Source organism: Pinus tabuliformis, chromosome 4_2 (assembly GCF_031772625.1).
Source record: "Pinus tabuliformis cultivar Carrire ecotype Pingquan chromosome 4_2, CPIR1, whole genome shotgun sequence".
Taxonomy (NCBI): domain Eukaryota; kingdom Viridiplantae; phylum Streptophyta; class Pinopsida; order Pinales; family Pinaceae; genus Pinus; species Pinus tabuliformis.
The window spans coordinates 950,705,157-950,720,357 of NC_142304.1; positions in this window are offsets into that span (position 1 = coordinate 950,705,157).

Below are 15,201 nucleotides of genomic sequence, written 5' to 3' on the forward strand. Positions count from 1 at the left end.
TCCGTACCCCATCCGTGGATGGAAGAGGGGTTGTTCTGGAATAAGATTCTTTTGTCAAAGTTACATGTCTGACAAAGGTCATTCACCCTTGTCTATTTCGGTAGACATTTCCGAGGAAATATTTTGTTTGAAAGATTAACGAGACAATCTTTGGGTAACCAGAAAGAGGCAAGCCTCCCTCAATAACACAAATGTTTTGTCTTTGAGTAGTGTTCTTCTCTTGTCGCAAGTAGCTGCTCTCTTGTCGCAAGTAGCTGTTCTCTTGCGATCTTGCGAAAGATCTGTTAAAATTTGGGCTGACGAGAAGACAAGTATCGCATAAGACTCGTTAAAAATAACGAGAAGACAAGTATCGTTAACATTAGACTAGCAAGACGACAAGTAGCTGTGAACACCCAAAGAAAAGTAGAGGTGGGAAGGAGGAGGGGCAGCCTTGAAATTGTATTTTATACCTGGGCGCATGCAAACCTTTTGGAGTGCAAGCAAAGAGCGGTTATTTATATGTTTTTTGGATTAGCCGTTTCCGAACTTGCATAAAGAAAGGATATGGAGTAAAGCTTAGTGAAGATGAAACTCCTTAAAAAATAGAGATCTCACATGGGACATTTCTTATCTTATGACTGGTATATCGAGCAGTTTTAGCATAAAGTTCATGCTCGTTAAAAAATAAACGCAAGCTCCGAGCAGTTTTAACGCAATCTTCATGCTCGTTAAAAAATAAATAAAAGCAGTGAGCAATGTTTCCCCCAAAGTTTAAGCTCATTTTTAAATAAAAAATGAACCTATTCCGGTAAATAACCTCTGTGATCGTAAATTTATCAGCCATAAAAACCTTGGTCGTGTTTGCACCTGCCACCTCCACCGTCATTTGGCCGATCATTCACCTCCATATGATTGTTTACCCATTTTGAGGAACAGCTGCGAAGAGTGATTTCACCTAGCCATCCTTGTGACACTGCCGTGATTGGAAAATTCCAACCTGTATCTGGAATCTGCTGCTATCCCTGTTTATCACTCGTTCCTCAAAAGACGAGTCTTCTTTGAGCTCTTTTCAACTGACTCGTAAAATATGAAAAGATTGTCGAGTTTTTGCCTTCCAGCTTGTTAAAAGGACTGGAAGAGCTATCCCTCCTCTAGATTTTAATCTTTTTGGACCTGAGGGATTATTGCACAAAAAGGTCGAGCGCTTGTTTTATTCGGCTCGTTAAAGTTATCGAAAACTCATCCCTTCTGTATTGTTTTATACTTTTCGGACTTAAGGGATTAGATGACGAAAAAGGAATTTTGGAGTTAACTTTCCGTACCTTTTTAGACTCTCTAAAAATGAAAAGGACCGAGTTTTCCTTGTCGTTAGACTCGTTAAAATGATTAAATAGCGACAAACTTGTCTTTAGACGAGAACGAGTTTCCCTATCGCTAAGCTCATTAAAACATAGCGATGGGCTTGCCCAAAGGGCAGGTTATAGAACAAGCATATGTTATCCTCCTCAAGCTCGACAAAAATAAAGAGGTACTGGTCAAAAATGACTGGGGAAAAATATGGAGAACCTCAAAGCTTTAATGGTAGCAAGTCGCTCTTGAACATGACACTTTTCCTTCGTATCACATCGGGTTGGGTTGTTTCATTCACCGGTCTCATCACCATGGTCTCGCCAAACCATCCACATTTGGGGTAATGCTACCGATCCATCGCATCAGTGTCGTTATATGTTCAAGAGATGTCATTCAGAAAGAGTCAACCGTGTCCCATCCACTGCCATACATTATCCTTCATCCATTCATGACCGCCATCCTGAATCATATGTCACAGATTGTTTTCATCTCCATTAAAATCATTAGCTCCGTTCCGTGTCACTGATGTGGGATTCATTAAGGCCCTCCTATGATGGATCGCTTCTTGTCGACTTCAGCTCATTATCCAAGAAGTTGATCTAGGAACACCCCCCTCAGTACTTTGAAGCTTGCATGCCTCAATGGAAAGTTTCTCACTTCTGGCGATAGGTATACATCAATGACCTTCGACCAGAAGATTTTGCGTGGTGTTCGACGCCAAGTCTTTTATTCACACCACGTGAATTGTACTGCAGTACCTTGAGGGTCATTATCATTATCGATGATTCCTCTCGCGCTTGTTAACAGTGTACATCACTGACCGGTAATCAAGCAATGTCTTTCCATGTTCAACTTCAGCGCAATTCTCACATGGATCGACTTGTACTTAGAGTGAAGATCGAACGAGTTTGAAGACCCTCGATCTAGTTTCATGCATCTGGGCTGCGATATATATTCAGGAAATATAAAGACATTTGACATGTACATCATTGCAGCAGATGATCATCCTACTCAAAGGATGATAATTTCAGCAGAGAATTATCAGTCTACCATCAGACGATCGTCTGTTCTATGTACCAAAATGAATTTATAAAGCTGAGCATGGGAATGCCCGCCTCAGCTAGATCATGAAAGCAGAATGAAAAATAATGTATTGTATTGTATTTTATTACAGGTCACCTCTCAGTGATTGAATGAACTTCGGATCCTCCTGATAAAGCATTTCACCCGATAAACAACCTCATACTTTAGGGGGCAACTGTTATAGACATTTTTGTGCCTTACATCATGAAGCATGAAATGTACATAATCTAAGGGATCCAAAGTCCCTAAGATGTTGTTCCTACCCCTAGAGGAACAAGGTCAGCAAACCACAACACTGAATAAAAGTTCTCCACCTGAAAGCACTCAAAAACAAGGCAATTCTGGATCATGTCAACTGCTCCACTGAGCATCTGCGCTGAATGTCAAGTGCTCCACTGTCTACCTGCGTTGAATGTCAACTGCAAAGAAGGCTACCTGCGTTGGGCGAGTTTGGACATGTGGCACAGTCATTCCTCAAGGTGTCAATGCCCAGGAAGCTTCCAAAATGACACTTGGATCAAGGAATTCGACTGGTGATGAGTAAGAGGGTCTAGATCTCCAAGTGGACTCAAGAACTGAAGAATAACTGAAGTGAGAGAGGACACTAGTCAGCTCTCAAGCTGACTCATCCTTTCTCCAAAACTCCTATATATAGATCTCTCTCATGAGGTCTAAGGGGGCAGGAATCTTGTGAATGTAAGGAAGTGCTGTTGGTTTGAGTTTAGAGCTATTGGGTGATTTTCTTTGAAGGAGGTGAAGAGGAGATTTCTTTCTGCTGGGAAGGTGATGCTAGATTGGGCCTTTTATGGTTGTATCACTTCCTGAACCTTACTTCTTCGATTAATAAAGCATTTGAGGTTCTTCTATATGCATGTGTCTCAATTGTATTGTTATACTTGTGTATTTGATTTATTCTAATCCTTGAATCAATTATGAATGTATGCTTCTTGTAGTTTCCCTCTCTTGCCATTTTGCAGGATCTTGGTGTAGCTGGGCCAGTGAAAGAGCAAGGAATTGAGGGCAAGCAACAAAGAGAGAAGATTGGATCAATCATTAGCGGAAGACATCGGTTAGTGGATCTCTTTCTCCCCTCTCTTACATTTCATAAAGAAGTAATCTCAGATAGCTTTGCTTTGATTGTTGCTAAGGAACTATCACCCTTAGAGTGGGATAGGGTCATTCCGTATTGGATACTTTTCCCAACAACAGTGTGTACACAAGTTAGTGTATACCCAACCTGCGTATATGTCTTAAAACACTTAAAAAAATTAAATCTCCTTAATTTCAGGCAGAGATCACGGGTTTTACCTATTAGTGCCCATGGCTCAACTGCTCCCAATGAATTTCCAACTAAAAAACTACTTTGGGAGAAGTATAAAAAGGCTTCAATGGGAAGGCCTAAGGAGGGTACAAGAGAGAGAATTACTCTACTGAGATTATCCTTGATCAAGTCTGAAGACCCTTGTGCTTCCAGCACTTTCCCCACTACAGGAAACGCTTGTTTCCTTGAATTATGATGTCATTTCACTAGTTGAGATATCCTTGTGTGAGTCATGGAAGGAGCCTTTTGAAGACTTGGGATTGGACGAACCCAGAGGACGGTTCCGCATGGATCCAGAAAGAGGAAGATTTAGGCGATATCATTCCTTGTTTTGTTTTAGTTATCTGCAATAAAGAAAAATTTGTCTTGTTCCTGAAATCAATCTTCTTTATGCATATGATGTTATCGTTATGGTTTACATATGAATAATTGTTTCAATGTATAACTAACCATCATTCAATAAGTTATGAATTTGATTTCTATATGATACTTTGTCCCTATATTGCTATGCTTCTTTGAATTGGTTGTTTTGCAAGTTCAAGGATCGAGAGGAACTCCAAGAGGGTTTGGACCCTGGCTGGATCTACCCCCAGGTGCACCTCTCTTCACGTAGTTTGCTTATTTAAGTATCATGGCTGTGTGGAATGCTTGTTTTTTACTGTAGATAACCATCGCTCTGCTACGGTGTTGACCCAAAACCCTAGGGGACATAGTCCCTCAACAGAATTGGCAACTCCATTGGGGACAATAGTATTGTTGTTCGTAGTTTGGGTTAATTTAAGCCAATCAGGGCTAAGCCATTGATTTTCTTGTTGTAACTGATTTGTCTATTCCTGTAGGAACTCAGACTTTAAGTCTGAGCAGTTTCTTTAAACCTCTTTTTTTTTTTCTTTGTGAACTGTTATATACGCAGTTTTGTCAGGTTACAGAAGCATATGTATGCAAGTTTTTCCATATGAACTCACGTATACACAGGTTTCTTTGGGCTGAATAGTGTATACACGCACCTGTGTATTGACACAGTCGTGTATACCCTAATTTTCCATGATTTTCTTCAAGTCTTTCTGTCTCAGAGGATTTGTTTTTTGGTCTAAGTGTTTCATGAGTAGTCAAGTTTTGTTGTCAGTCTTTGGTTTTGCAGCAGGTTTACGGTTTCTAATTCTCTCTTGTTGTGGAAAGTTTTGGTCTTGTTTTGTTTTGTTGCAAGTGTCATCATTTTTGTTTGAGCAAACGAGATTTATTTCTTGGAATCTTGGATTTTTTTGTCTTCCAGAGCAGAAGGATTGGTTTCAATCTTTGTGACAAACTTTATCCTTGTGATCTTCTTTCTTTGTGTCAAAACTGCTTCTTGTGGCCATTTGCTTTTCTCAATTTTTGAAAGTTGTTGATTGATGATTTTGAAAGTTGTCTTTCTTGGTATTTTGATCATTTTCTCCAAGCTTTATTTTTGCTTCTTTTTTGTTGTTTAGGGTATCCTGAAACACCTATTTTGTTGAGTTCTCGCCCATTTGGAGTTGATAACTTGCAAAGTCTTTTGTTGCCTATTTTTCAATCTCAAAGTCTTCAGTAGTATTTGGAGCACTTTTGAAAATTCAATTTTGCTTTTATAAAAAAGAAAACTTCTTGAAAAGCTTGGTTTTTTCTTTCTTTTGCCTTGTTTTGATTTCGTTTCTTTTTGCGAGTGAAAGTGCATTTTGTTTTTCTTAAGATTTGCTTTTAGTGTTTGGATGAAAATGAGCACTAGGAACTTATATTCTATCTAAACATCAAAGTGGCTAATTAGAAGCGATAAACAATTTGCTTTCATTCATTTCTTTAGAGTAATCTTAAGTTTTTTGCATCAGCATATACTCATTGAATTAGGATAGTTTGTGCATCTTTTAGGGCATTCATAGTTTTCGTTAGTTTTTGTGAGTGTGAAGCTTGTTGAAAGAAAAGAAAAAAGAAATTTATTGTTTTCTTAGAAGTTCCTTAAAACCTGGTAGAAATTTCTTTCATCGAAGAACGAAACAAGTGCATTCACATATAGTTTGGTTTTTATTAATTTCTTTTGCATTGATAAACACCACAAGTTTCACTTCCATTTATCCCTTGACTTAAGAACAGCCCATTTAAAAACAACCGCTTAATAAAATATACTAGAACTTTTTTATATTGTCAATTTAGACACACCAACAAGTTTTAGGATATTTAGGGCCTTGGATTAGGTGAGTGGAGAGAAAACTCTCCAAGGCCACTTTAAACTGTCAAACATAGAAGTCTGAATAAGGAGTGCAAATCCAACAATGTTAGGGAGACCAGGAAAGCTCCAGATCTGGGAGTTAAGCACAAGGGTTTTTGAAGTTAAGGAAGAGAGATACCCCCTCTCCTACTTGTTGGATCTTACCTCAAGAATATTCCGCCTGGCTTCTGACACGAGTTGGTAACCTTAGTTGCTTATCCTAGAGATCCACACAGGTGGCTACAGAGGGGAATCTCGTTGCACCTGAGGTCGACATTGTATCACTCTCAACAGTACTTCTGGAGGGTATCCTTGTGAAGCTTAAGGGCTTGCACCAGCATAGGTTGTTGTTTGGAGGTTAGCATAACTTCCTCTAATACCTTCGCTGGTAGGCCTGGGCTGTCATTATCCCAGACTATCTTCGGAAGGCCCCTACTTCACTTTCTTGTATTTTGGTGTCCGGTCCTCATCACCAGGAGTGGAAATACTTGAAATTCCTTTGACTAGATAATATCTTTTAGGGACATTTTTTAGTGTGTGCTCTATGCTCTTAGTTGGCCTAGCTTTCATTTTTCTTGAGTCTTTAACTAGATCTTAATAAAAAATCAAAGTGGCTAATTGATCGCCTAGACAGTCTCGGAGACTTCATGGTCTTTCACCACCAAGTTCAGAGCCTTCTCCTAGAAGGTGCAAAGGCAATACTGCCAGTGGATTTCACCCCGTAGCAGCTGACGCATCGGAGATTGATCCCCCGCTTGGGGGTATTATTGTTCAGGATAGGCCTGGTACTTCCACAGAACTAGAGAGAAACACCCCAGTTCTTTCTCGAGTTCTCTTTTAGTCAGAAGATAACATTAAGGTAGAAGAACTCTCGGAGTTGTTAGCAGCTCCAAATTCTCCTCTACCTTCTTATCATCCTGACATATTATTATACATTGGGACTTCGATGCATAGACCGTCAAGTCTAGGTTATTACATGCACATCCCTTCGATGACCACTGCTGGGTGCTCCCATCCACCATGAGTGCTACAAGTATGCAGACTCCTATATCAATACAAAGGGGAGGAACCATTTCCATCCCTTCTACATGTTTATTTGGGTCTACTTCCATTCCATCAACAAGTGGAAGTTCCCAAGCACATGCATCTAGTTCTGGATTCTTCACATTTGGCACCCATTCACAGGGTATTCCGTCAATTCCATTTGGTGCCTCCACATCCATGATGAGTGGATTGGCTTCATTTCATAGTTTTCCTTTTGGAAGTGGTCATATAGCACATTCCAACCTGGCAATAGGATCTACGCCTTTCTCTTGTATAGGTCAAGGCAGTAATCCCTTTCAAGGTTGGACTAACCCTACGGTTAGTGGCATAGGAACTAAGAATCCATTTTTTGGCCAAAAAGGGAATAGGTCGTACTCCACAGTTAGTTCAATCCGAAGTATTCCACCCTTAGCTACTGCCTAGAATCACTATCAGGGATTATCAACTCCTTATAATGCTTTAGGAGGGAACTTCACTACTTATGGAAGTTTTTCAGCTGGCATTGGTCAAACTCCGAGTTTTTCTAGACCTCAGGGGTCACCTTTCGATTCAGTGGGTTCTGCTAGTTACTTTGGGTAGCTTGGTGCCTTTCAAAGTCCAGGCCAATCTTTTGATAACTTTGGGAACACCGCCCAATCTGGGTGGAATCCCCAAGCTCCTCCTAGGCTTCCTTTTCTAGCAACTCTGAATTTTTCAAATCTCACAAAATTGACAAATGATCCAATCATATACAGTCTAACCTGGCCTTCAGTCCCAACCAAACTCCCATCGGATATTCCAAAATTTGAGGGTAAGGGTGGTGAAGACTTGGGCAACCATGTAACCACATTCCATTTGTGGTTCTCATCAAACTCCCTCATCGATGACTCGATTAGGTTGAGACTTTTTCAATGCACCTTAACTGGTAATGTGACTAAGTGGTACATAGAGTTTCCAGGGGGCAGCTTTACATCTTTCGTTGATTTGGCTAACATTTTTCTAAACCATTTCCAGTTTCCCATCCGTTATGATGTCGGAACTGAACTTCTGGCCAATTTCTGTCAGGATATGGCAACTCACATCTCTGATCATATTCAGGAATGGAGATGAAGAAAGAGGCTCATTAAAGTCAAAATTCCTCTTGAATACCATCTGGAATGGTTCTTGAAATCATTACAACCTGAGATCTCCAAGGATGTCTCTATGTCCAGAGTCTACTCTAAAGAGAAAGCTATTTTTCGGGCCCAACAACTAGAATTGATTTACTCTCAGTCTTGGATTCTCCAAAAAATCTTTCCTGATGTTCCTAGGACTAAGGTTGATATAACCAAATCAAAGCCAGGTCCCCACATGCATGGTATTTTTAGATCCATAGACATGAATGCGGTGAACCTGTTGAGCCAATTACAATAGTTGTCTTTACAAACTGCTTCTACCAATCAGGTCACATCATCTATCACTCCACCTTCTCATCCTTCTTCCGTAAATGTCGTTCAAGCTTCTAACCCCAAAGGAAATCAAAATTCCAATGGGAAGAAGAAACGACGAGGTAAAAAGAAGAATCGGGATGGGAAGGGTAATGTGAACAATCCCGGCAATGGTGCTAGTGAGGGTGGAAAGCAATCCAAAAAGAAAGTTAATTTTCCATGCAAGTTATGCAATGGAGACCATTTGACTCATCTCTGCCCCAAAATTCAAGATGCTCAGTACTTGTTAGTGCAACAAGGGTCTTCTAGCTCTCAAGCTGTCTTAGCTAACCCTTTCCCCCAAGGGTAGTAGTTGCTTGCTCGTGCGAATTCAAACCCTGGTACCTTTGCAGGGGGCAACCAGGAGGGAGACCATTCATCAAATATTTTCATGATGGGTTCTCACGTCAATGTGGCCACACGGTCACGTGATTATGGTGAAGCTGAAACATCTAAGGATAAATTCGTTCCCAGAACTACCGACCCACTTCATATTGAGCGACTCTTTGTCGAGACTATACCTCAGATACCGAAAGGTTCTGCTAAACGCGCGACTATTAACCCTAATGCTAGGGCTACCCAAAACTACTCTATTGTAGAAGATCTGACTCAGAGTCCATGCGCAATGTCTGCTTTAGAGGTACTCTAGTCATTTCCAGCTCAAAGAAGTGCTTTGCTTTCGGCAATGGGGGCAGTGGATCCAAATAATTCGTTATCTCTCACTTTTGATATGCATAATGTCAAGAAGAGTCTTCCTCATCATATGGCTTTCCAGATAAAGTTTACTTACTGGAAAACCAATATTTTTCGGATGGTTATAGATGAGGGAGCTTCCACATATGTCATGTCTATGTCATGTTGGAAGGCAATTGGATCACCTTCGGCTATTCCTTCACCCACCCTCCTGAAAACATTTGACAATCATTCTCATAGGCCACACGAGATTATCCCAGCCATTCCTATATGTGTTGGAGGAAAGGTCGTTAATGTCAAAGTACAAATCGTTGATGCCAACCTTCATTACAATCTCCTTCTAGGGCAAAACTGGATTTATGAAATGGAAGTTGTAGTTTCGACATTGTTTCGCATCCTTTGTTTTCCTCACGAGGGGAGAATTGTTAAGGTTGATCAATTGGATTATTCTCCAGGTGATCCTCGGGCAACTTTGGATTCTACCATTCCCTTGGTAGATAATCCTTGTCAACCTATCGAGAATCTAGGAGTTGGGATGTACTCTTCCTTGATGAGTGTATTTGATCTTCCCCCTCCTACAGCTAGAATAGATACAATTTCATCCTCCAAGGAGCCTTTACGGAAAGAGTTCATTCAAGATCACTATTTTTCAAATCTTGGGACCTTACCTTCATCTGTGACCACATCAGATGAAGGGAAGGTGGGTGGAATAGAATCTCCTATGTCTGCAGCAGAGCTTAGATATGAATCTATAAATAACTCTATAGATGACCTTCCTACTCCTTCAGAAAAGGAGTTAGATGGTAATCTGTTATAGACATATTTGGGCAATTCAACCCCAAACTTATATGTCAATAAAATAAGGCTCATCAACCCCTAAAAGAGTTGTTTCATACCCTAAAAGAACATGGTCATATGATTACATCATTCCCAAAAATTTCTGCCTGAAAAACCATCCAGAAATGGCCTAAACTGAACCATACTGACTGCTACACTGGCCAGGTACGATGCATACTGACTGGTACACTGGTCAGGTGCAATGCATACTAATTAGTCCTTCTGTAGGGTGAGATGGGTGAGGATGGACAAATGTCCGAGATTGTTTGCTAAGTGGATGCTCATGGAATATTCTAGAAACTTCTCTTATGACACTTGCCTCTCTGAATTCGCTCAGGGATGAGTAAGAGATCCAAGAAATATCCAAGTGGAACCAAATGTGACAAGTGGAATGACACTAATCAAAACCCCAGAGATGACTCACACCCTTGCACACATCTATAAATGGATCCCTCATCGAAGAGATCTGGGGGTTGGAATTTTGTGAATTGCAAGGAAGTGTTGATAGTTTGTATTTAAGGAAAGAGCATTGTATTGTTAGTGTGATCTTGCTATTTCATGAGGTGAAGAGGGATTGATGTTGGGAGGATGATGTTGGATCAGACAACTGGGTTGTAATTCTCCTTTCTATTTAATAATGTTCTTCAAGTTTTCTTCCATATGATTGTTCAATTATGAATGTTATCATTCGTGAATGTTATTGTATGTTCATTATATATCTGATTATGTAATGTTTATGTTATAATAGATCAAGATGCTTTGATGGTTCTTTGTTACTGTGTTTCTACAGGTACTCTCCAAGCGGGTTATGTACGGGGAGGAGTTACAAGCTCTGTCAAAGGGGAGAGAGATCAAGCAAAGGATTAAGCGAAAGTTCCAGGTTGGTCCCCTCATCTTTCTCTTATATATTATACATAGAAAAAATTGTTGAATTACTTTAAACTGTTGTTTCTAGGGTAGCTTCCAAACTTAGAGGGCTAGTCGTTCGAAAAGACACTAGTTTTCCCTCAAACAAAATGGCCACAGTTAGATGAGGGATCCATTTATAGATGTGTGCAAGGGTGTGAGTCAACTCAAGGTTTTTGATTAGTGTCATTCCACTTGTTGCAACTGGTTCCACTTGGAAATTTCTTGGATCTCTTACTCATCCCTGGGCGAATTCAGAGAGGCAAGCGTCATAGGAGAAGTTTCTAGAAGATTCCATGAGTATCCAGTTAGCAAACTATCTCGCAAATTTGTCCATCCTCGCCGATCTCACCCTATAGAAGGCCTAATCAGTATGCATCGCACTTGAGTAGTGTACCGCTTAGTATGCATCACACCTGGCGAGTCTATTAATCAGTATGGTTCAGTTTAGGCCATTTCTGGATGGCTTTTCAGGCAGAACTTTTGGGGAATGATGTAATCAGATGACCATGTTCTTTTAGAGTATGAAACAACTCTTTTAGGGGTTGATGAGCCCTATTTTATCAACATATAAGTTTGGGGTTGAAGTGCCCAAATATGTCTATAACAGTTGCTCCCTAAAGCATGAAGTCGTAAATCTTGATGTTGGGTGAAATGCTTTATCATGAGGATCTGAGGTTTCGAACTGGAAGGTGACTTGTATAAGATACAATACAATACATCATCATAATATAATTTTCATGTCTAGCTGAGGCGGGTATTCCCATGTTTAGCTTTATAAATTCATTTCATGTACATAGATCAGATAATCGTCTGTAGATGCAGACTGGTGATTCTTCAAATGTAGAGTCATCATACTTGGTTCGGATTACCATCTATGTAGCTTCGTTGTACATTTGATGTATTTATCTCCCTGAATATATCGTAGCTCAGATGGATGAAACTAGATATGGGATCTTCAAACTCATTCAATCTTCGCTCAATGTACAAGTCAATCCATGTGAAATGATGTTTTGAAGTCGAACATGGAAAGACATCACCTGATTACCAACCAATAATGTGAGCTATTAATAGGTGTGAGAGGAATCATCCATAATGATAATGACCCTCAAGGTACTATAGTACAATTCAGTTGGTGTGAATATATGATCTGATGTCAAACACCATGCAAAATCTTTCGATCGAAGGCCATTGATGTCAACCTGTCGCCGGAAGTGAGAAACTGTCCATTGAGGCATGCAAGCTTCAAAGTACTGAAAGGGGTGTTTCTAAGTCAACTTCTTAGATAATGATCTGATGTCGACAAGAAGTGACTCGTCGTAGGAGGGCCTTAATGTATCCCACAACTACGACATGAAACGAAGCAAATGATTTTTTGGAGGTGAAAACGATCTAATGACACAAGGTTCAGGAATGGTGGTCATGAGAAATGAAGGTTGAAGGTATTGTAGCAGATGAGGCATTAACTAGATTATGGTTTCTCAACTGAATGACTTCTCTTGAACATGTCAGTGACACTGAGATGGATTGGTAGTGTTAACCCAAAAATATGGATGGTGTGGAATAACAATGGTTAGACGATTGGTGAACGAAATAACTGAACCCGACTCAATAATGATGATGGAGTGAAAGTGTCATGTTCAAGAGCGACCTGCTACCATAAATTTCTTCAAGTTTTTTTCCTTTTTCCCCAGTCAGTGCTGACCAGTACCTCTTTATTTTTTTCAAGCTTGAGGAGGATAACATATGCTTGTTCTATAACATTCCCTTCGGGCAAACCTGTCACTATGTTTTAATGAGTCTAGCGACAGTGAAACCCGTTCTTGTCTAGAATGGACAAGTTTGTCACTATTGTTTTAACAAGTTTAATGACAAGGATAACTCAATCCTTTTCATGTTTAGAGAGTTTGAAAAGGGATGGAAAGGAAACTCTAGAATTTATCTTTCGTAGAATAATCCCTTAGGTCCAAAAAAGGATAAAATAATACTAAAGGGATGACTTTTATGATCACTTTAACGAGCCGAAAAAGACAAGCGCTCGAACTTTTTTGTGAGATAATCCCTCAGGTCTGAAAAAGATTAAAACATATAGGAGGGATGGCACTTCCAATCACTTTAACGAGCTGGAAAGGCCAATTGCTCAACAATCTTTTCATATTTAAGGAGTCTGAAAAGATTTTAAAGGAGACTTGATTTTGAGGAACGAGTGGTGTCTAGGGTAGCAACTAGTTCCGGTTAAGCTTGGAACTTCTCAAAAGATGGTCATTTCTGGGAAGAGGTTGGCTAATAAAACTACTGGTCGTAGCTACTCCTCAAAAATGGTAAACAACTCAGTGGAAGCATATGATCGGCCAAAATAATGGAGATGATGGGAGGTACACAACCAAGGCTTAAAAGGCTAATAGAATGGAAATCACAAAGGTTAATTACCACAGGTGGGTTCATTTTTTAACGATCTTGAACAATGGGGGAACTATGCTCGGTGTCAGTTTCATTTTTACACAAGCTCGAAATGACAAAATTATGCTTGAATCGGTGGTCAAAGATGTTCAATTCATTGTTTAGCACATTAGATTCTTTCTTCGGTCGTTCAACCTGCTCAATCACTCCATCAAATTGATTAGACATACATATATATATGGATGAAAAATGAATTAAATCTAACATTTTACTTGAAATACATGAATAGTAAATATAAAAAGTAGTTTTACCTTTCACTTTCATCATTTCATTTCAAATTTGGGATTTTGGAGCTCTGGAGTGGTTTTCCCCTCAAATTTCACCAGTCGATTTTGGGAGATCCAGTGGACTATTCTCCGCGCTGTCAGGACTACCTAGGAGTTAACCCTAAGCTCTTCATTTTCATTCCATTTTTTTTTTATTCTGAGCTAGTTTTTCCATTTTTCTGGGCCCCTAGGGTTTTAAGAATTCGTTCCCCAACCATCGCACGTAGTCTATATCAAAAGCTATGATGCATACTGAGCTGTACACTGGCCAGTTAGTATGCATCTCACCTTGCTCAAAGGCAGGGTGCGATGGGCACATAAAGGCAACTTTACATAGTGATTTTTCATCAAAATTTTTGCCTTTTTTTGCTCAAATTTGGATTCTAACTCATCTTTTGTCTACATTTCAGATATTTGTTGGATCAAGATGGTCGTCACATGGCATGAGAGAGAATATTTGGGTACTTCAACCCCAAACACATATGTCGATAAAATAGGGCTCATCAACCCATAAAAGAGTTGTTTCATACCCTAAAAGGACATGGTCATTTGATTACATCATTCCCCAAAAGTTTTGCCTAAAAAACCATCTAGAAATGGCCTAAACTGAACCATACTAACTGCTACACTGGCCAGGTGTGATGCATACTAAGTGGTACACTACTCAGGTGTGATGCATATTGATTAGGCCTTCTGTAGGGTGCAATGGGCGAGGATGGACAAATGTCCGAGACCATTTTCTAAGTGGATGCTCACGGAATCTTCTAGAAACTTCTCCTATGACACTTGCCTCTTTGAATTTGCCCAGGAATGAGTAAGAGATCCAAGAAATCTCCATGTGGAACCAAATGTGACAAGTGGAATGACACTAATCAAAACCCTAGAGATGACTCACACCCTTGCACACATCTATAAATGGATCCCTCATCTAAGAGATCTGGGGGATGGAATTTTGAGAATTGCAAGGAAGTGCTGATAGTTTGTATTTGAGGAAAGTGCATTGTATTGTTGGTGTGATCTTGCTATTTCATGAGGTGAAGAGGGATTGATGCTGGGAGGATGATGATGGATCAGACAATTAGGTTGTAATTCTCCCTTATATTTAACAAAGTTCTTCAAGTTTTCTTCCATATGATTGTGCAATTGTGAATGTTATCATTTGTGAATGCTATTGTATGTTCATTAAATATCTGATTCTGTAATGTTTATGTTACAATAGATCAAGATGATTTGATGGTTCTTTGTTACTGTGTTTCTACAGGTACTCTCCAAGCAGGTTAAGTACAGGGAGGAGTTGCAAGCTCTGTCAAGGGGGAAAGAGATCAAGAAAAGGATTAAGCGGAAGTTCCAAGTTGGTCCCCTCATCTTTCTCTTATCTATTATACATAGAAGAAATCGTTGAATTACTTTAAATTGTTGTTTCTACGTTAGATGCCAAACCTAGAGGGCTAGTCATTCAAAAAGACACTAGTTTTCCGAGAAACATGATGTGGCCCCTACTTGGACCATTGATTCCACTTCTGCTTGGGATTACTTAGATACAGTTTTTTAATCTGATGAAGTAGTATTCAAAGCAATGATGGCTATAGATCG